Source organism: Pogonomyrmex barbatus, unplaced genomic scaffold (genome assembly GCF_055798465.1).
Source record: "Pogonomyrmex barbatus isolate J1 unplaced genomic scaffold, ASM5579846v1 scaffold15, whole genome shotgun sequence".
Lineage (NCBI taxonomy): Eukaryota > Metazoa > Arthropoda > Insecta > Hymenoptera > Formicidae > Pogonomyrmex > Pogonomyrmex barbatus.
In genome coordinates, this window is record NW_028297111.1 from 2,914,641 (window position 1) to 2,938,306 (window position 23,666).

At 34.9% G+C, this 23,666-nt stretch overlaps 1 protein-coding gene across 2 annotated transcripts in view; it reads left to right on the plus strand.

Annotated features, from left to right (window-relative positions):
• LOC105425147 (1-phosphatidylinositol 4,5-bisphosphate phosphodiesterase epsilon-1) overlaps nt 1–23,666 on the plus strand; it is a 120,092-nt gene that overhangs the window by 18,451 nt on the left and 77,975 nt on the right. Inside the window, exon 2 of one of the 2 annotated variants that reach the window (XM_089073529.1) lies at nt 8,139–8,206. The exons of the other annotated variant lie outside the window; for it this stretch is intronic. The gene's annotated coding sequence lies outside the window, so the exon portion shown is untranslated. The remainder of the gene's footprint in view (nt 1–8,138; nt 8,207–23,666) is intronic. 2 annotated transcript variants of the gene reach the window in all.

Genomic DNA, 23,666 nt, shown 5'->3' on the forward strand with positions numbered 1-23,666 from the left:
TTTGACGCCTGTGACCTGACTCGGTCCGTGTCCGTTACCGATTTAACATATCGCCGGTCGTTGAAGCGCAATTAGGTCGTAATTTCACCTTGAACACGCGCGCGACAGTAAAGTTAATCATCTCGTGAACTGCTAATTAAATTGTCCCGCGCTCACATGCTATCTCGAAGTTCTTCGCATTTCATAGGCAAAATTACGTTGCATAAATATGTCGCGCTACCTAAGGCAATTATAAGAAAATTTTCCCGCAATTAATAAAGCTTTTAATAGAAAAGTTGTAAAAGCTGGTTAATAGTCTTAAAAATGAAAATGCGTTCGTTACGTCTTGATGGAAGTAAATATATATTTAAACATTTTTTTTAAATTGACTCTACACTAAATTGCGTTAATCGGACGTATTGTTGCACGAAAGTGCATCGCAGAATTTAGTTATGAAATTATAAATGTATATACTCTTTGATACTTTGAAAAATTAATTTATTTACGGATATTTTCTTTTTAAAATTATCAATCTATTTAAGCTTAAATAAATACTAAAGAGCAATTGTAATAATCAGAAAGATGAACAAAGAGTTTTTTTTTATGTTAATAACAAAAGAAGAAAATATTTTATGAAAATATCTAGTAATAATTCGCCGATGTCGAAGACGCGACATCTTGCAAACTAGATTGAAACGCACAAAGCAATTTTCTGCCAAAAATGACAAAGATTTACTTCGTCGAAACTTTTACGGAAACTGGGGAAGAAATATTTTCACGATTATGCTGAAAGTCCTAAGTTTGCATACCTGTAGTTAGGTTAGGTTAAGTTAGGTTCCGTTACGGATAGTTATATCGGCAGGTAACTTTTGGCGCCAAACTGCCCTGCCAGCCAACTACTTGATAGGCTAACACGACTCTACGAACACCTTGTCGCGAGTGACTCGTATGCACCAAGTTTCCGTTAATGCGCCTAAGTACCCAAACTTTAATCTTGGTTATTTGCATAAGAATAATAAATTGATCGCCACCGAGGACCGCCGTGTTTCGAGCAGCAAGTTTGCGAATACCTATCATGACGTATCATACGTTACTTCTTTCGGTTGCTGAAAATCAGGCCGGATGATCTTGTTGTCTGAATAATATCGAAAGTTTAAAGGGCCAGAATAACCTTTGTCCGTTTTACTAATGCAATTTATTGCATTTAAAAGCGGCAACAGCGGAATCGGAGAATTACGTTGCGGTCCGCGATCATTAGTGAGTTTAACTACGACCGGGAGTAATTCCGTGCCGTGCATATAATAAGCGGCCGCTTTTAATTATAACTATCACGTATATTTATTTACAAATGGCGCGCCCAGCATTTCGTCCATTAAATTAATTCTCACTACGGCGCTTGATATGCGCCGCGACGTAATCCGCTATAAATTAAGTTAGCCCGTAGTCGTAGTAGCAGAAAATCTATGCGTCCCGTCGTGCTGATTTATAATCGACGGACACGTGTAATCGAGATACGTCGCCGATCGCGAACGACGATCAATGACTGAATCTCGATCTCTGCTTGATGAGACGAGATTACGACAAGATTGCTTCATCGTGTTTGGAAAGCTTCTTCGTGAGCGACCTCGGATGGATATCGTATCTCATATAATTACCTCAATCAGGAATTGGAGACCCATGTTTTACTTAAGCGTCATAAAATAATACCTACGCTCCGGAATGTTTTGCGCGAGTTCTTGCAATATCTTCGATCTGGAACGACTGTTTCCAGAACTGGAACCAGAGCTGGAGTGCTTGTATTAATCGATTTCACACCAGGGGGGGGGGGAGGTTCCTCATTCTCCGTAAAGAATCCCTTAAACTCGCATCAATGATGATCACTAACGACGTAAAAATTGCTGGCGCGCCCGAGCTCCACCAGATAATCGTGCTGAATCTCTTCGAGATAATCTTCCAAATTACCCGAGAACTGCAGAGAAATTACGTTACGCGTCGCGGAAGGCTGTTTTTCGCGCCCGGAGATGAGAGATGCAGCGTAATCGTTTAATATTTCTCACAAACCTCCCGTTCTTCTCGTGCCGCTCGGGGATAACTCGCCGAATCAACTGCCTTATGCCAGCCGGAAGTTACGCCGGAAAGCGAGTCTGGCATATACCCCATTTCTGTCTTCTCAAATATTCGTTATCTTGATCATTCGCGACACACACGTAGCGCCGTTACAAATCCACCCGGTCGGAAGTTCTTTTCTTAAGATTAATCTGCAGCTTTGAGAGGAAAAAGCCCTCGTGCCGGAGCCATATGCGTATCTCGGAATCTCTATGCTGCCGTCGTAACCATTCACAACTGACGATATCACAAACGAAATCTGTCTCTGAACTTCGGAAGCGGATTCGTGATCCCGCCATTGCGGAATAAAGCAATCAAAACTTGGCCGAGTTATTAAATGCGGTTGCGCATAAATCCAAGCGCATTTTCGTCGATAAATCTTGAAATTGGTGGGCATATAAGTATGCCCCCAATATGGAGAATTTGTCACGTTGTTAATTTCGCATTGTTAATTTAATTTTAATTTGATTTTCTTCCATCCAAGTGTTACATTTTACCATATTATACTTCATACATTATTTTTTTCTCACATTGATGCAACATTTTACTTATATCGAAGGATATTAAGTTCAGTCGAAAACGTTCATATATTCCATTATATTATATTATTTTCATTATAGTATCTCTATGAATAAGTTTAAAAATTTTTCGATCTTTTAATGGTTTGTAATTTTGACCATTGCCTAACTCTTTCTTGCATGGAGATTTTGTCATCACAAAAGGGATAATCTGATTTTTTTTCCCCCTCCAGAATAACAGCGTTCTCCGTGCTCCGTGTACTTAACACTTCGTGTCTTATGTTCAAATCACAAATTTAATCGCAGTTAGTCGCTCGAGAACTTGTTGCTTTTAATTCCTGGTCTATCTGTACAGTTTTTCGATTACGAAGCACGCTCAGGGAATATCTTGTTAAATAATCAATGAGCGAGCTAATTACTCCGGAACTTAATTCAATTTTCTTTTAACACACAAGCGTCGTAGATCGTGTAATAATATCTAACCTGAACTTTTCTTTAGTATATCAGCGTTTGTAATTCTTCCATTATTTCATACATTTGAAAAATGTAATTCGATATGATCTGGGTATTAAATTAATTCATGCAATTTGTTCACCGATTATGTTTTATATATATATGTATAAATCCCTGGAACAGCGATTAGAGAGAAAATGCTGAGATGGCTAAAGAAGCTTTAACGCTAGGAATCTAATATTTTTATCCTTTAAATTGAAAGATAACGTGCAGGCATAGACGAAAATTCGCCGTGAAATAGGATCACATCGCGATTTAATGATCTCTCGAAATGTAAAAATCTTTGCGTCTCAAGCCAGCTATTACTTGCCTCTCCTCAAAGTTAATTTCCCCCCAGATCGTACGAAATCTCGACCTGATTATTCTGACCTGGTTATCAAATTGAATTTTAACTTTGTTTTCATTATACATTTTCATTCCATCTCAATCCAAGCCAAATGAATTTTATTTTATATATGATTAGAAATTTTGTATATGATTAGAATTAGCTACGAGTACCTTTTACCGGTACGCAACGTAAATATAAAATAAATTGCATAATTTCATAATGTCGAAAGATTGTTAATGCATTACAAAATGTACTGTGTGATACCAACATTTTATGTTTGACTATCCTTCGACGATGTGGAACATGTGTCGAATTGAAAAAATTCTGGATTGTTCTACTCAGTAGTGAGTTTCCACATTTAAGAGCTTGTGCCATATCCATTGAAAATATTATAATATCGGCCATACCTTCACATTCGCGATTTCGAGAGTGTTGACTTAAGTGCTGTGTACACGTGAAATATTGCACATGCACGTCTATCAAGAGCTACCATAGAAAGCTCGCCATCTTTCGTTCCTATGTAATTACACAGCCAACTTTGGGATAACTACCTCCTAGTTCGTCGATTCGTTTGCTTTCCTTCATTTCGTCCCGACTCTTTTTCATTAACTATTCTCTCTCTCTCTCTCTCTCTCTCTCTCTCTCTACTCTCTGTCTACCTCTATCTCTATCTCTGTTTCTATCTCTGTCTCTATCTCTCTCTCCCTTCTCCTTCGCTCTCCCTCTCTCTGTTTCTTTTTTTTTTTCATTCTTCATAAAATATAAAGAGCATTGATTTTGTCAAATGCATGAGATATCTCAAAACATAGCTATTGAGTATTTTTATTCCGTGAATTTCGAATCACGCGAAAACGATTCATTTCATTCAGAGCGCGATGTGATTTACGCACGGTATCGCATATACACATGCAAATTTGGAAATTATTACCCATGTAAGGGATTCTCCTCACCCTTTTGCTCAGTCTAGCGGCAAATTCTACTGAATTACGAACAACGCACGGCGAGCTGACGTAACCGTAACGTTACGGCTTCATTCGCAAGCTTGTCTCTGGAATGACGTTATCATTCTTGTGATAATCTCCAGTGAGAGGTGGATTTTCGACAACGAGAGAGAAAGAGTGAGTAAGAGGGAAGAGGAAAGGAACGAAGAAAAAAAGAGAGAGAGAGAGAGAGAGAGAGAGGAGACGATCCCGTTTCGATCGATAGCTCTCCTGAGAGTCATTATATTTACACATTGGCTTTCTCCGTCGCGATGATGCGTTAAAGATCTACTCTATTAAACGTAACGCTCGTTTGCAAAAAAAATCGCGCTTTCTGATCACTGTCACACTTCAAATTAATTAAAATTAATATTTAATTATACACTTGTACAAGTGTATAATTTTCTTTGCTAGAAAATCCTCACAAGCTAAGAGATAGAAATTCAAACAGAAACAGGAAATCGCTTAAGAGAGGCAAAAGACAGGGGGCGGATGGTTCTTCGTAACGACTAATATTTTCAATCTCACCGGATGGTATCGTGCATTATGCGCTCGATCGAGTCCGGGAATTTTCGGCGTAATAATAAAGTTTTCGTGGATTATCCGAACAGCTTACAGCACCGCTCTTCTGCATTCGCCTTCTCCTTGCCGTCTTTTATCGTTTCCTTTCTTAGAAGAAAGCAATATCGCTACCGATGGTAAGACCTACTTCTTACGTATAAAAGTACTCTCTCCCTCAGTCTTTTTGCTAGCCAACGACACTCGGATATTGTATTAAGTAAACTCCAACCTTAAATTGGAAATGTGTATATATATATATATATATATATATATATATAAAATATATAAATGTGATGACGTAGTATGCGTCGCGAAATGTTTCTTTTGTTTTCTTTAGCGTATTGGAATCTTTAAAATGGCTACGAGGAAATCGCCTACGCTTCCACGTTGACTTCCTTTTCTAGGAGCAGTGTTTCTTTCAGTTTCTAGTCATTGTACCACCTGGTACCAATTTCACTAACGTCTGCTTTCGACTTGTTTTCGTAGTTTTCTCCTATTTCGAAACGTATCAATTCTTCATCGTGCTATTTTTCCTTCAGTTCGTTGGCAATTTCAACCTTAAATTCTGATATTTCGCTGCAATATTGAAAAACTAACATTTTAGACGTCATTCCGCATCTGGCATCTACTACAGCCGGATCGTTTCTCTCTGGAGACAACGCGAACTATGCGGGTTAACAAGCCACGATTTACCTCGTCGTACCTTTGCCTTTTGCTTTTCCTTCCTATCACAAAGCGGAACTGGAACATAGACCGAGATAAAAAATTACATCACTGACAGTGATTCATTTTTACTAACGATCGCTTTCCTTTTTTTTTTTTTTCCCCGAAAATGTTGAATGCATTTATCCATCCCCCTGCGCCGACCATGCCCACGCGTCCTATCCCACCTCTGGAAGATATGCTCTAGTTGGAAATTGCGGTTAGCTCGATCGAATTTTAAAGCTTTTCTGCTTCCTGAGTCGGACGTACCTACTTGCGAGAGAGACGATGAATTACTCTACCTCAGGGACGGTTTCTCGACAAACGTGCCGGGGAATTTATCTAAGAGAAAGATACGCCGCGCGCACACACACCAACGATAAGATGGCCTCGACGGTACGATCTGATAGAACACCACCGAAGAATGTTTGTGAAATATATAGGGTGTCCCCGGAATTATTGGATATCCTTCACACTGTAGCATTATGTGATAGCTTTTAAATCTTTTTTTAATTGGAAGCATATTTCTATTTATTTTGCTTCGGTTTATTTGCTTCGGCTTTGGAGCCGAATTTAATGCACAACGATAGTACATAACGATTTGCCATGGTAAGATATTAAGATATTTCTAATTAATTTTTTAAAAATTAATTAAATTAAAAATTATTATTATTTTTTCTTGAAGAATAGTTTTTATGTAAAATTATCAATGGATATAACTGTATACATGGAGAACATTTCGCTCAAAATTTTTTAATTTTTATATTTAATGATTCCGTAATTTTTTTCTAGAGATATATTGCAAGAGTCAAATATGTGTTCTCCAATATTTATTAATACTTATTCCAATATTTAAAGATATATTATGTATATATATATATATTTGATAAAAAACTTTTTTTATCTTAAATTTTTAAAAAATATCCAGACAACTTTTGATAGTTCAATGATAGGTCAAACATTAATATTTTCTCAGAAAATACTATTTCGTAAGTAAATATGAAGTAAATATTTTATTATTTAATAACAATAATACACTCACCTTCAGTGTTTCCAGAAAACTGAGAAACTAAGATAAATCGCGAAAAGTCATAAGTCATAAATTATGTAGCCAAAACAAAAGTTCAATATCTGATATATCCATCAGAAGAAGTTTAGTTATGAATTTTGCTTGCGAGAAAAATATCATAACAGTTTTGTGATACATCTTTTAATCTTCTATGAAATGTCAATTGAAAATCACGAGAATATTTTAATACAATCCTTCTATTTTTGCTCAAACGGAATACACAAGGATTCAACTTTAGAATGATGAATTTTTTGCAAGATTTTACACTGAGAAAAATGATCTTGCAATTGATTAATAAAAATTATCTAGGTACGATAAGCTAAAGCGGATAAATAACTAATAAGTACTGCGATATCATATGTTTTGTATTTAACATATGTTTTGTATCTCACATATGTTTTATCTAATCGATATAGATAACAATAAGAGAATTTATATCTGAACAATTTGTCAAATCTAGTAAGAAAGGTTTTCTGTGGCGCCAAATTAAATAATAGCTATTCAGACCTCTTACAAAAGTAATTTTGTGATTTGGTTATAAAAAATTTTCTTGCGAATATACTCTATAGATGTTGCTGCTAAAATTCATCTTACTACAAACAACTTTCCTAGATCCAAAAATTACTGATACACTTTAACTGTGACATTTAGGATTCTAACTGAACCAGCGAAATATTTTTTCGAACGCACGATAAGATTCCATCCGAGCGTATCCGAAACGTATTTTGACGACTGCGAGATTATAATGAAAGCTTTCCGATCGGAATTTGAAGGGGATGGATGAGCTCCGTAATATACGCCTTTACGTTGCGTAATGATGCAAGGATTAAACGAGCTATCCCGTTTCCCGTTTGCATACTCCTTACCTGGCGCACATCCCTGAAGAATTCCCGGGCATTTACTATTTATGTTATGTTGCGGTGGATCGTGTATCGCGGAATAATTATTCATACCTGCGGAGAGATACAAGACTTTCCCTCCTATCCGCGGAGAGTTTTCAATAAGTAAGCACCGTTGTGCGTCGCCCTGATCTTCTCGAGCGGCTTGCCTTTACGAAACTTCCGCGACTTGTGTTAGTTGCAATTCAATACTTCCACTTTCGTGTGAGCGACTCATTTAGCACTCTCGTGCGAGCAAATAAGCGAGAGAGAAGAATAAGACCACTAGAGGATCTGTCGCAAAAAATCAACACGTTGCCCATAAAGATCCGTGCCCAGATTGGCGGAAAACGAATAAAGAGAAAATTCGCAGAACGACAACAAGAAATCGCGTTGCGTTCTCTGATGTTTGATTCTTTCGACAAATCTTCCTGACAAATCTGCATGTCACGCGACAGCGCGGAATGCGACGCAAATACTGATTTGTCATCGTTCATTTTTCAGACGAAGGAGTCGAAGATCGATCGATCGGAGCGTCGAATTGCGCTGAACAGGGAGTCGTACGTATATTGGTATGTGAAAACATTTCAATGATTTATTCATACGAATGAGTTATCTTGAAAAGGACGTAAAATTAACTTACATCAAAAGGATAAATTCATTTTTTTCATTCTCAAACGATGCCGTGAATAAAAAGTCAAATTTTGCAATTTTATTAAGAAATTTTTAAAATATACGTTATACATATACCAGCAGGCCTCACTTTGATTTGAAACATAGTAATAAAAGTTTTGTATTTTTTCAAGAAGATAAATTCAATTTACGCAACTTTTCCACCGTAACTGGATTATATATATACCATATAAATTGCTACACTGCATTTTTTTCTCAATTACTCGTAACATAAATCAAGTTAAGATAAATATCATATATTTCAATGTTGAACAAATGTAATTAAAGAATATTTACTAATGGTGATATAAAGATTGTAACGCAATGAAAGATTTTAAAATGCAAATAGATATTTTAATAAAGATAATTATTCCACCATCATCATACTTTGTTGTTGTTCAAAAAATATTTTATGTTTGAATTACGTAATTTCAGAAGTGTGTAATTTCCACGCGAATTTAGATATGTATCGTCGCAAATTATCGCCAGGCTTGCGCAAGTAATACGCCGAGTAGGTTGTTATCTCATAAAGATATATTTATATTACACACCAGATATAACACGCGCGATCCGATAGCGAATTCGCGGAAAAATATTACGGAGCGAGGGGATACCTTTGGGAAAATCACCGAGACAGCTCGAATATATCTACGTCGCTCGTGATGTAACAAAAGAGGCATCTCCTTGGAAAATGAAATGGCCGCGTAAAAGGTCGTCCCTTTCCTCTCACTTTTATTCCCACAATCCCGCGGTAATTACATCAAACGGCGGTACAACCATCGTCGTCATCGTCTTACCTTGTCCACTCGAAGACGAATTGCTCGAACGAAATAACGAAGTTGAGCACGCTTAAGCAGCCACTTTATTAACTTTAATGCAAAACGAGTAAGCTCAGTGGCAAACGCCCTAAAGGACTTCGAGGGGGTCAGTTCCGGTGATCGGAGGAGGGATGGTGATGAAAGAGAAAGATTACTTCGAGAAGAAGAACACGTGCGAATTTGCATTTTTTTGAATAGAAAAGATTTGTAGAAAGCGATTGCGATGGAAGAGTCTCGCACAGAATTCAAACTAATCTCGCGCGCGTGCGAGGGGGAGGGTCCAGCAAACTTTTTCCCGCTTTTTAATTCTCCCGCAGGATATCTCGGGAGCCACGGGCTCATTCCCCTTCTCCCCCCTTTTTCCTCCCATTTCGCAACCGTCCTGATTAATGCCGCGACGCGACCGACTCCTCCGACGGAGCTACTTTTCCTATTCCCGCGAATGGAATTAAGAGAAAGGAAGTCGTAACATTAAACCCTTTCTGTTCCCAGTCTCTATTTAATAAAGGGGATCTAAATTTTTCATGGGTTTTTCTCACGAGTCCGATATAGTGAATATTCAGTTTTTAAATATGCCAATTTCTCGAGAGATTTTGAGAATTATCATTAGATCACTAGATCACATAGACGAGGTATTTGAACAATATAATTTTCGTCTCTCTGTCGTCTCTCGCGTAATCTAAATTGTTTCTTCTAAATTACTTGAAAAGTATTTGCCTTTTTGTAATATAAATCTTATAAAATAAAATTCAATTTTCATTCTGTAATAGATAATAAAACGAGGGATTAATGATTATTTCTACATTTCTCATTTTTTTTTTAAAAATACGGTTATTAAAAAAGGTTATCAAATCGTGCATTTTTTTTAGATATATATATATATATATATATACATATATATCGCAAGTGGCATAGTTATGTGTCAGGAACAAGCTGAAACTATCACGAATTGGAGAGAGAACACAAGGAGAAAAAAAAGAGCAAGCAAGAAGGAAGTAGAACGAGCGCACTACGCCAATTTATCGATAAAAGCGGCTCCGCACCGAGCTGCCGCGATCGACTTTTTTATTGCAGGTTTTCCAAATAATTTTAATGAAATATTGGAGAACCTGCTGCAGTTTGGTTGAGGCTCTTTTCTCTTCTCGCTTTCGTTTCAACTTTGTCTCTCTTACACCTATTGCCTGGAATTTCATTAATTCGGGGCAATCTTGTTGCTCAAACCGATTGTCATGAATTTACATCGTTGAAAAAAATATAAAAAACAAAACAAAAAGTTATAATCTTAATTACTATTTTTGTTCTAATCAGAACAAAAGAAATGGCATCAAAACGTTCAAATTTTTGCATATGATGAATATACTTGTTCATTTAAAGTAACAAGACTTTAATGATGAATAACATTCTCTTTTTTTATTCATTAGATCCAAGACACGAAAAAAATGTTTATTTGTAAATGATTTCGCTTGGCAATGTCTGTGAAAACATTTAGTTGTTTATTGTCGCAAATAAAATCAAGTTTTTATCTATCTGAAAAGTTTTAATTTTAAATTTGCCTATTTAATTAGCGATTAGTGATTAATAGATATTTTATTCATGTTTTCTCTATGTAAAATTATACAAGTTGGCAAATTCAATTCACGAAGATCATTAAAATTAAAATGCTAAGTTTTATTTCTCTCTGCGACGAATACGTATTAATTGTGGAACATTGCGTACGGATCATTTCTCACGAATAATTCCCGAGTACACCGAGTCGTGGCAACTTGAAATGAAATTGAAAAGTTTTAAAGTGTCAAGCTGCGAAATTGAAATATTTTAATTATAATAACGGAAACATGCGCGCAACGCGAACAATGACAACTACAACTTCTCGACGAGAGAATAAATCCAAGAGCAACTGTGCAAACTGTTGTTAGAATCCAAATAAAGGAACATTTTATGCAGAGTAAGAAAATTAAGTGATATAATTAAGAGCGTTCTGATAATGGACGCATAGTAATTCAATGTTATTGTATATGAAAAGTAACACTGTTTTTCTAAACTTAATACATCTGGAAGCTTTTCAGCAAATTTAAATCAAGACAACGCTTCCCTTTCGACTGAAATTCATTTCGTTGTTAAAATATATGCAAAGTCTATTATGTTACGTACATTAAGCTACATTCAGGTCTCTTCAAATACTGAAAAAACGCATTTGCTCTCGCTGTTCTTTTAATATATATATATATTCTCAAGAAAAAAAAAATCAGCTTTATTAAAATACATTGTAACACCATAAAAATTAGAGTATTCATAAAAAAGGAAATGCGAGGAAATGCCGCGACAGCAGATTCATAATGTTTACATTTACCTCGATAAATTTACGGCATTTATGTGCCGTCCGTCCATCCGCACATTGTACGCTATGTTTCTCCACATAAATCTCGTCGTTGGTAACTTAATCACGTTGGATTTATCACGCGGCGCTCGCATCCGTACGACTTGTTTGCGAACGATAAATTGTCCCGAATCACCGCGCATTAATTGACTATAAAAAAATTGTGCTATCATTAAATACACATTTGTTTGTTATTAAGTATACGCTGTTTAATTCGATGATTATCGGCGTATCTGAGAATTACAGGGTATTCCTCACAAACTGTGTTTGTTTTCCTTCATAGATGCTTCGCATCTTCTGCGCAATTTTGAAATGTTTGAAATGTTTCTAACTATCTTTGCAACTAATTTCCGAATTAATACTTAGAGAATAGTTTAAAGTCTAAAAATTAAAGTTAATTTAAAATTAAAGAAACAATATAATTTTGTTTTCCTGTTTTCGAAAAACTCTTCTATATAATATAAAACTATCGCTGTGTGTGTGTGTTTTAATTAAAGAAAAGGTCATTTTTAAATAAATGAAAAAATCTTTTTTTAAAGATAATAAGAATAATTGATCGAAATATATTTTTATTGGAATCCCTTCATTGTTTTACATTTCGTAATGTGTATAATATCGGTTAGATATCGTATTTAAAAAAAGGAGCAATCTAAATTTTTTTAATATAAATGAAAGGGTGACCAGTATGTCATCGCTCAAAGTCGCAGGTAGAGACGTAGCTCTAATGAGTGACAATCATGACGGCAATCAACGTCGGACGTCAAGTAGAATAGGTCCCGTTGTGGCAGCCTTCGAGCCGAGTGACACCGGTTATAGCAGGGCTAAAGATTATGCAACTTCCGTAACGGGCTGCCAGGAGCGCGATATCAGCGTGTCGAGCGGCAAATAAATGGTCGATTTAAAAGCCGACGATCAATAATTTATAGTTATTCGTTAAGCTTCTCTTGTAATAGAAACCGCTCTATAGTTTTTCAACAATAGTACATAATAGCCATCATCGTTGTACGGCGAAAAAATTTCTTTTAATTTTACCAAGCCCAACCGAATCGCCTCGGGGGTGACTGTTCTTCCGTTCAAGCCTTCGTTCTTGGCGTTGTTCTTATTAGAATAACTGTTCCCTTTTTCATTTTTCCGTCTTTTGTCTGTACATAAAATCCGTTGTATCGCCTCTCTTCACCGATCCTCGCTGTCTGTCTAGATTCCCGCCCAACCAGGTTGCTTATAAAGTTTTAGTGACGCGCCTTCTTGCGACGTTCCCTCCAAGGCTACTCGACTGCTTTCTCCACTTTTCTCGGTTTTCCTCGCGTGTCTTATTCCCTCTACTGCAACCCAAAGGAACAGAGTTAGATCCTTTCGCGCGCAACGGCGTCGAAAATATCATTACCCGAGTCGAGAAACTCGGACGTAAAGCGGGCTTGCTTCATAACTTCTTCTAACGCATATATGTTAAAAGATTCGCGATACGGTTTTTAAGAATGTACAATATACCTATTTTTATACTTTTCATATTTATAATGAGAAAAAGTACTTGATCCGATAAAAAAAATTATTAAAGGTAATTATCAAAAATTTAGGCTATTCTAAATTTAAAAATAATACAATAAAGCTTAGCGGCAGTTTAAAACTTGCATCAAAAGTAAACATAATTAAGAAATAATGACAAAAATTTTAATTTTTTTTATACAAGTACTTTAAGTATTCGAGATTATTTATGTAAAGTTTCATTGCGATGCAGAGATCTGTATTTAGAAATAGGTGTAATATATTCTTAATCGGATTTACGGTTTTAAAAAATTACATAAAATTACAAGTAGAAAAATTCCTTATTTTTCTCTTCTTTCTCGTCCATCGATGCCACACACACACACACACACACACACACACACACACACACACACACGCGCGCGCGCGCGCGCGCGCGCGCGCGCGCGCGTGATGATCGCGATATCGATCGCCCAATTTTATCGTTGCATCTTATGCCTTGTCTTCGTATACTGAACCACGAAAGTGGCAAATAGGCGTAATAATATCCTAGATACGCGCATACGGCAGAGACTGAAAGCTTATGGATGTGACGGACGTGCCGACGGAACAATGGAATAAATCCGCAGAGCGGGACAAAGCAGGGCACCGTGCCTCTTGCGGACTTTGCACATTGCTTACGTAAATCCGCGGCTTCCATGTGCAGGACAACTGGTTGCACTCGTAGACACGAAGATCGCGCACGTACAAAGCTGTCGACTCATCCGGACTTGCGATGTAAATAGAGTAAAGAAGAAACAAAAAAAAAAACGTGGCCATTAATAGCATTGTTCCGCGACATTATTCCGACTAAATACGTAACATGAAATATAATGAAGCTATATATATATTATATATATATCAATTTGTATCTAGATATTTTTGAAAGTAATTAATACTTCATTTAGTGTTAAATATTAATTACGTAGCAATATACCGCGCTGTTAATTTTGACCACGTCGCTTTTGTTCGTTTTTTTTTTCTCAACACAAAGGCTCGAATCCTGTCCGATCTCGATGATGATCGATGATAAGTCCGACGTAAGTCCACCCGCTCATTAACCCTCCCGTGCACGTACTATATTCGACAAGAAACACATCGTTGTTTCGCACGTTAATCAGAATAACCGGAATATCGTACATTATTTTTAATGTTGAAAATGTCGATCCTGAAAATCGTTATCCTAAAAATCGGTTATTTTGCAATTTTATTTAGCTCATTGAAAAAGGACGCGCATAATAAGAGGCAATTCGCGAGAATTCGTTCTTTTGATCCTTCGGTTTCGAAACTCGAGATATTCTCGAGATTTGAAAGCTTTGATTCGAAGCATCATTTCGAAATCCATACTTATCTCGATATGCGCGTTTTAGCAAGATAGATCCGAGAGACGGAAACGCAAGATATCCGTTTTAGCGTGTTTCGACTCGCGCAGGATGGCAGACATTACTTTTGCCTCGTGGATGTTTGCTAAATTGGAAACGGTTCGCAATTGAAGCGGCTCGTAATTAAAACTCGCCGGCGGAAGTGGTTAACCTTTTGCAAAGAAACTTGAGATGCGCGGCACGCGAAACGATCCGGAACACTCGACACAGAGCTCCCGCAATGGGCGCCCGGATAAGTGACTTCAAAGGCTATTGTCTGCATATTTTAACATGGCAAATGGATCAGTATTGTGCTGCGCACTTCGCACGACGGAGACCCCGAGCAGCTGTACGCGATGAAAAATGTCAGTGAGATCCACACGTTTAATTTTGCAGAATTTCGTCGAAAATTTTGAAACGTCCACGCGCGTTTCATAATGATATTAATAGTTCTCTCTGTACTTTATCGCTATTATCCTATTGTTTCTATCCTATCGTAAATATTGAAGTAATTAAATAGTAAAGTAAATAGCAATATATTGTAGCAATCATATAAAAATAAAGTTTAAAATTTTTAGAATTTATTTATAAGCCCTCAAGCATTTTAATTTAAAATAATAATAAAAGATGTGATGGTCTACATTTTGTGTTGTTGTATTTGTGTATGTCAAAATGCAATAAAATATACTTAATTTACCACCAGACAAAACGTGCTCAATACGCTTTTTAATATATATATATATATATATATATATTTTTTTTTTTTGCATGATATTGTATTACATATGTAGACAAAAAGGCAAAATTTACGGTTATAATCTGTGTCCGATACTAAAACATTTGCGAAATTAAATGTTGAAATAATAAAACGTATATATTTTGAAGATATTGGAATCAAGTTGGATCCTGCGAAATATTATTTCTGATTTTAAAAATATTATATTTTTTTCAAAATCTCTTGATTTACAATACTCCATTTTTGACAGCATCGAAATTTTATAAAAAAGAAAGAAAAAATAATGACCAAATAATGTTATAATTTCATATTTTGCGATATTATCGGGAGATTTTTGTTGTATATTCTTTATAAGTGAGTAAACCTTGTGCACTCGTGCCAACGTACGATACATAGCTATTTTCTGGTTTCGTTCTCCGAAATTGGATATCGAAGAAGGAGCCAATAGGGAGTAGCCCGCTTTACTTCGATCTAACGTGATCGAGAAAAAGTTTTGCGTAAGACAGGAGAAGACAGAAAATAATTTTGCATTTCTCGTTAGGATGTCGAATGATCTTTCTCGTAAATGTTGAATTTTATCTTGTTCAAGATGTGTGAACTAATTGAAATTGTCAGATATTATTTATAACCGGGAATACAATAGATGCGATTATATAATATTTTAATAGTAGGTAAAATTAATTGAGAAACAATTAGATTATATATAATTTTCTACGATTTAAGAGATATATTATTCATAAACTTGACATCTGTGATGAATGACCTTCTTAAAAAAAATTTTTATTTTTTCCAAAAAATTTAATATCTTCTTTTTAAAATTTTTATATAGCACTTTTTATATAACAATTATATAGCACTGATTTTGCAAGAAAAGAAGGGAGTATACATACAATTAAATAAAATATTATAAAAATATGTTATAATAATATAAATTTATAATATTGTAATATGTTTTTGTAATATATTTTATTTAATTCTATACATATTCGTCTATTTTATATGTATATTTAATACACACCACACACACACACACACACACACACACACACACACACACACACACACACACACACACACACACACACACACACACACACACACACACACAAAACTGTCAATATAAAAACAGAAACACATAGCAACGATAATAATAAGAACATTAGTCACGTTGATCTCGCGAGTCGATTGACTGGACGAGAGAATCGAGCGCGATGAGAAATCCAGGACTTGAAATCTCTCGTTGTGAAGGGCTCGGTCTGGCCGATTTAACACCGAAGGTTATGGGTCCGAGTTCTTCTCGGTAGCAGTCTGCGCACGTTGCACGTCTAAGAGACGTATAAGTATCGGCTTTGTGGAGATGGAAGCCACATGGAATTTCATTGTAAAACACCGTCGCCTTCAGAAACATCGAGGTGACACCTCGCGTGTGCAACCTACCGTTAAGTAATCGCGCAGAGACCGTCGGGCCCGAGAAGAGCTTTACCGATTTACAAGGCTGTTGGCCTTTCTACGGATTGCCATGGTTGTCGAGACGACGTTATATACATTGAATTCCCCCTGTAGTAAAAGCGGCGACGGTTGTAAGCCCGTTGATGTGGATCTCGAGAGACGCGCGGTTAAAGTCAAGATATCAGTCGGCGAACACGCTTTTCATGATTCTTATTTTTTCGGTTGTCTTCGCAAAGAGATTGAATTGAAACAATCGTTGTTGAACACGCTGTAAAACTAATTATTTTAATTAGCAAGCTCTGTCTTATTGTTTGTCTTCTAGTTGTTTTGTGAGTGCTACTTTATTATTGGCTATTTTCATCACATTGTAATTAATATAAATGGAAATTATGATATAATAAAAAGTGAAATATTTTATTGCCTAAAAATCAATTTCTTTTTTGTATACTTTATGAAAATTAATATTAATCTCTTTTAAGAAAAAATTGTTTTTCTTAAGCAGAATTATAAATCATTGATAATTTTAATGTCAATTCAGAAATAATTGCATCATACGATTGACTGTCGGCAATTAATAAATTCCCGAAATTATTATTTATATCTCAAGTACCTCAAATTATTTATTTGAATTAAAAATTAAATTATCAATTTAATTTCTCTATTAATTTATTAATAGAGTTTATTATCAAATTATATAATATTAATACATTTCATTAATTATAATTATAAAAATAAAGAAATAATTTTATTACATGAAATATATTATCTGATTTTGAAGATGTGGAATGTCCAACTGTTTGTGTTACAAGGAAGATCCTCGCATAATTATTTCTCGAATTAATTAAACAAGATTTCGTTGAAAACGATGAGACTATTTCAGAAAGATTTCCATTGCGTTGTGAAAAGAAATTTGAAAATGTGTATTTAAAGAAATAAAACAAGCACAAGGATATCGTAGATGTTGAAACTAAAGTTTCAGCGCAATTCCCAATGTTACTTAACGTTCAGACCTTTTCTCATTCTCTTACAAAGTTAATTCTTCTTATGTAATTCTATATTTAAAGTTCCAGAATTAAGCAAACAAAATTAAAATTAACATGGAATTAATCCTTTCAAGCGACAAAAAAATATATATATATATATATATATATATATATATATATATACATATATTTTTATGACGTATAAATATTACGTGTGAAATATCTACGTGTAGAATATCTCATTTGGAAAGTTGTAAAAAACCGAGTGTAAATTAATTAATATTCAATATATTAATTTTTCCACTCGTGTCGACTAAAATTGATATATCATTACAGAGAAAAGAGAGAAAAGAATGTAAATTTTCTTGTTCAATCGTGTTAAATATAAAAGTATATAAAAAGTATATAAAATTATTGCCGGAATTATTAATAAAAGGTAAAGAGATAAATAAGATTCTTTTAGCTCTTGTATAATTATATATGATATGATCGTTAAAGAACGATTTTATGTAACAAAATTTTAATAAGACTCGTCGCCGTGCCGTGCCATAAAGCATTGCGCGCACGTCGCGTCGGTCGGATTTTCGTAAAGCCATAGCAGTAGTAAAGCCATAGCGACAGTCGAGCATGGGACCCAGACGTATCCGTGATATGGAAGAGAACACTTTCAAGGAGCGACGTTAGTCGCATCGCATCCGCGCGCGCGGCGGAACGTACAAAACGGATTTATGGCAGGCTATAAATAAGGACCGGGGCGGATATGAGACACTCGATACTTGAGAATTTCGTCGATCGATGGCACACGTTGTTTCATGGCACACGTTGGCGCCTTGTATCTCGAAACACGTGCGCTTTCACGAGAAAGAAACTCTATACTCGGCCCTCAAATGAGGTCGTAGGCGATGCGCGTTTATGGACGTTGTTAAAGTTTTAGACACATAGATTCTCTGTAATCTCGCGTATAAAATTTTCTTAAGTCGACGTCCTAACGTGATCCCGTCAAAAGCAAAAGTTAACAAAAGATGATAATTCGCAAATATAATATTTGTTATGCTAAGAATATTCTCCAAAAACAAGTATGTAAACCGTGCATATTTTATATGCATCTTTGACGATCTTATATGCTTTAAGATATCCCAAGAAATATAAATATTTTAATCATAAAAAAATTAATAAAAATATTAAATACATATACGATGCGACTATATAAAAACGAATAATATATCTATAAAAAGAGATAGATACGTATGTTTGAAGAGAGACAAAGAATTCAGATGTATTGAAATGTAAAATGAAAAGCGGGTGTAAAATGGATTTTATTCGTTAGTTTTATATAAATTTGTATAAAAAAATATACACACACACACATATATATATATATATATGTATTTAATATATATGTTCCGAAATATTTAATAAAATATGTTATAATTTTACATCATAAAATATGAAGTATACATTTAATGCAACAGAAATAATAACAAAAATTTTATGTAAAATTGTATAAAACTAATAAATAAAATAACGCTTTCCATTTTATGTTTCAATTTGCATTTGAATTCTTTGTCTCTTTCCGAAAATACATTCATGTCTATCTCTTTTTATAAATTCGTTGGGGCGTCAAATACATAAATATCTCATCACGCGTATGTCAATTGAGCGAAATTTATTGCGCAATGCAAATAATAGGTTTATAAAAATCGTGTTTTTCTATTGAACAAGATATCTATAGAATTTTTATCTCGAAGAGCACAATTAGATTGTAGAACAGCTTCTATTCTTCTCAAAATTGCTATTTTATAACAACGGCGTGATAGATCAATAAAGTAGAATAAATTGCTCTCGCTTTTGCGAACTTTGGATTATTATCGATTATGATAATATGTAGGATAATAAGGATAAGGATAAAGGCTCACGATATTGGATGGTAAATGCAATGATCTGATAATCGGTAGAATTCAGATAGGTCGGAGACAAAGGAAACGTGATTATCTGTTTGCGTTCCATTTCATCTATCATTAATATGTAACCAATATTGTCGCGTATTTTCGCGATAATAAATCCGCACTTAATAGTTTATCGAAATGGATGCAGTAAACCCTGCAGTTGATGTATCTAATTTCTGGCAGAAATTCAAAATGTCTCTACACGGAATGAAATAATTAAATAGTGCGGTAATCGTAATATGCGATTATCGTAATATGCGTAATCAGGAGAGCAATAATTTTGTTAATTATTCGATTATTTGATTATTATACAGAATTTTGATGTTAGCGATATAAATAATATGCCATGGGAATTGTGGATTGAAGTGATCATTTTAAAGAGGCAAAGGATGATGTTAAAGGCTGATGCTCTTTACGCGCTCACTCGTACGTAAAAGTAAAGCGCGAAAATTGTTCGACAAATCGAGTGAATGACCATGTAAGCGTATTTAAAAAGGAAATTGAGCGTATTTAAATTTGCGACGTTTTAAGTTGCGCAAATTACGCCTTACTGAAAGGTATCTTTTGGATTTTGTAAAGGTGACATTTTTTTTATATAATTCAACAGTTTATTACGCATTTACATACATATGTTGAGAACGATCGCCGATATATTTTTATATTTCTTACATAGCAGTCCGTTAAGCTAGAAATATATATTGCAATTTATTAAAAATGATAATAGTAATACTCGGAATTGATAGTACCATATGTAATAACAATTTATTTGACATAATATTGATCTATATAACTATCTATATATATATATATATATATATATATATATATATATATATATATGAAAATATATCCGTATATATATTTTATTCATAACTTTCCATATACGAATTGTTTTAGTATGATAGAAAATCGTCGATTTCTCTTCTTACAAAATTGCGAAAAAGCGCCGCAGTGCAGATCAGGTAGATTTTACATTAGATACATTCACAAATCCTTTTATTCCACAAAATGAAGAGAACATGACTTATAGCACTATTCCGTTCGTTCAATGTTTCGTACATGAATAACGAATTTGATTCTGTCATAAAACTGTTTGTCTACTCGAAAATTTATATGAATCTCATAGAACATAGCTTACGTATGAGAGCGAGAGAGAGAGAGAGAGAGAGAGAGAGAGAGAGAGAGAGAGAGAGAGAAGAAGAAGAAGCGAACAAACTTAAATCAACACTCTTAGGGAGACGGGGAGATAAGAGGAGCAGAAGAAAGAGACGAATGGAAAGTTTTCTCGCACGCGCTTTCCGTCTTTTCTCCTGAAATCAACTCTTTCGAATTCGTTACCAAGGTGAAGGCGGCGTTATCGAGATAAACGAACGTATAAGGACAAATAATCTGAACGGGACAGCTAAATTTGACTCTCTCTCTGCCGAATAATGAAATGTAAAAAAAAAAAGGAAGAGAAAAAAAACAAAGAAAAGACTCGATAGCGGGATAGGTCCGGCAATAAGGTCATTCCGCTTCGGTTCATACCGATTGCTCCTCTATTCACCTCGATATTAACTGCTGAACCCCATTTCTATTTTTCTCCCTCGTCCCCATCGCCCCTCTCGCCCGCCGCGTCCACACCCCGCGATTCTCTCGTAACCTTTCATTCTTTCCTTTTCATTCCCGCCTGCCCGCACCCCCGTTGACATACTGTCTATTCAAATCCACCTTCTACGCGGCACGTTCCTGCCGACCGTCGACGTGAGGGTGCGCGGCGCAATTTAAGGAATCAATTAACGTCATTCTCGCCTAGCGGCTTCTGAACAATATGTCTCGCTTACTATTCGCCTTCTCGCCAATACGAGATAAATGAATGCATCTGATAATAAACAAGCGCGTGTCAGAGTGCAATTGCGATTTTCAATCATCCAAAATAATGATGCGCTGTAAAATAATTAAGGACAACATAACTCCCTGTGAATTAAGGTTTATTAACGCGAAATATTTTATTTCCTGTCAAATGTAAATAAATACAGATAATTTTAAGATAATATATCTGTGACAGAACTATATGGTTAATTGCTTTATCATGATTTTATACGCCATTTACGATATTAATTATAATATTAATTAAATGTAACTTCAATTTCAATTGGATAAAATATTGCTTTAAATAAAATATTGCTTTAAATAAAATATTGCTTTAAATATTCATATTGTATCTCATATCGTCTCTCTCTCTCTCTCTCTCTCTCTCTCTCTCTCTCTCTCTCTTTCGGAGATCAGGAAAGAAGAGGTGGTAAAGGAAGACTGACATAAAAATTCATTAACAAATTCAACGCGAGGTGATCCATCTTTGTTAAATCTTCCAGAAATAAGCCGACGCGATGAAAAGACATGACAGGAGAATTTCTGTTTGGTGATATCGCCAAATGGGAAAGAGCTCACTCAGAATCTCTTTTAGCTCAGCCCATTTATGCCACTAAAATCTAAAGGAACCTGAAGGAAATCTAAAGAATTAATTTTGAAAGCTATTTCCTTGCCATACGCAACAAAATTGCAACACGGAAAAAGTGAATCAAGAGTCTCAGTTTCATTTATCGTTCTCTTATTTATTCAAAACATGTTTTTCTACATGTTTTCCCTATTTGCAATGTTTATAATCATATTAAATTCTAGCTAGACAATTAATCAAAATTCTGATCTAAGTTCGCCATTCAATTATCGTATTTATAACTATCCAGTAACTTATCTTACAAAAAAACATTTGTACAATTTTAAAATAATTTTGAACAAATAAGTTTTCTTGTTGTTTTGCTTAAAATAAACTCATATCTTATGAGTCAAAAATAAAAATTTTTTTCTTTTAGTATAAGTACATTGAGCTCTTAAATATTTCATTATTTTACATTAAAATAATATCTTCTTCAAATTTATTATATGTGTATTACCAAATTACCCTATCAATATCTTCAGATAAATATGTGTAAATTATTGTTGTGTAAAAATTGTTGTTTCCTAAATTGATATTATCTTAATATTTGTAATAAGTGATGAATCAGTTAATAACGAAGGTGTTCAAATTATGAGATAATAGCACAGTATTTTTTTAAGGATAATTTTAAAATCATTGATTAATTGAAAATCATTAATTACCGGGATTTAATTACTTGTTTGGGAAGTTTCCTATAGATTTTGCTAACAAAGCAGTTTCACAGAAACGCATTTGTAATGCGTCGTTAGAATGAAATTGCTCGATCGTGCCTCGAATTTCAACAGCAGTATTGTTCGTGATTGTTAAAAGCATTGTGGTAACATTCAGAAAATTATTATCAAATTGTAAAAATTTGTGACACAGTATTCTTAAATATATATATATATATATATATATATATATATATTTATTATATCCTCTCTTTCTATATATATATATATATATATATATATATATATACTATATCCTCCACACACACACACACACACACACACACACACACACACACACACACACACACACAATCGTGGATTTATTATCGACACATAGTACTTGCTTTCTTTATTACTATGGATTACATTAGTGTGAAGAAAAATTCCTCTTATGTAAATGCAATGACAAAATTATAGATAAGAAGAAATATTCTTGGGGATCAGTATATAATTTTCCGTAATCGGGAAACCGATTCCGAGTTGGGAGAGTTATTTCGTAAAATTCGTAAAAATATTTTATCGATATCCTTGTGCGCGAAATATTATTTCGATTGCAAGGAACCAGTCCGATCTGAAAATCGATGAAAGTTGGATTTAGCAAGCGTTAAGTAGAGCAATTGGTGACTCGGTAAGCGAGCCCAACGTCACTCTGCAAACGCGTATCGGAACTGCTACGGCCCGACCGAGTGCCCTCGAGATCTCCAGTAGTACAGCTCGGCCATCGATCGGTCCCAGCACTCTCGTATCCACTATTTTCGTGCTTTCGATCAATCGAGGGGCCCTCCTCACGTCCCCAATGGAGCCCCACTGGATATTTGAATATTTTATCGAAAACGTAACGGTGGCAGTTCAGCAACATTTGTCCGCCTAACGAATTTCTACCTGGCGGTCCGCTTTACATCGTTATTAAATTATCCTAATTTGCGATACGCTTGAAATATGACGCTTATATGACGAGGTCACACTTCATCACGCGATTA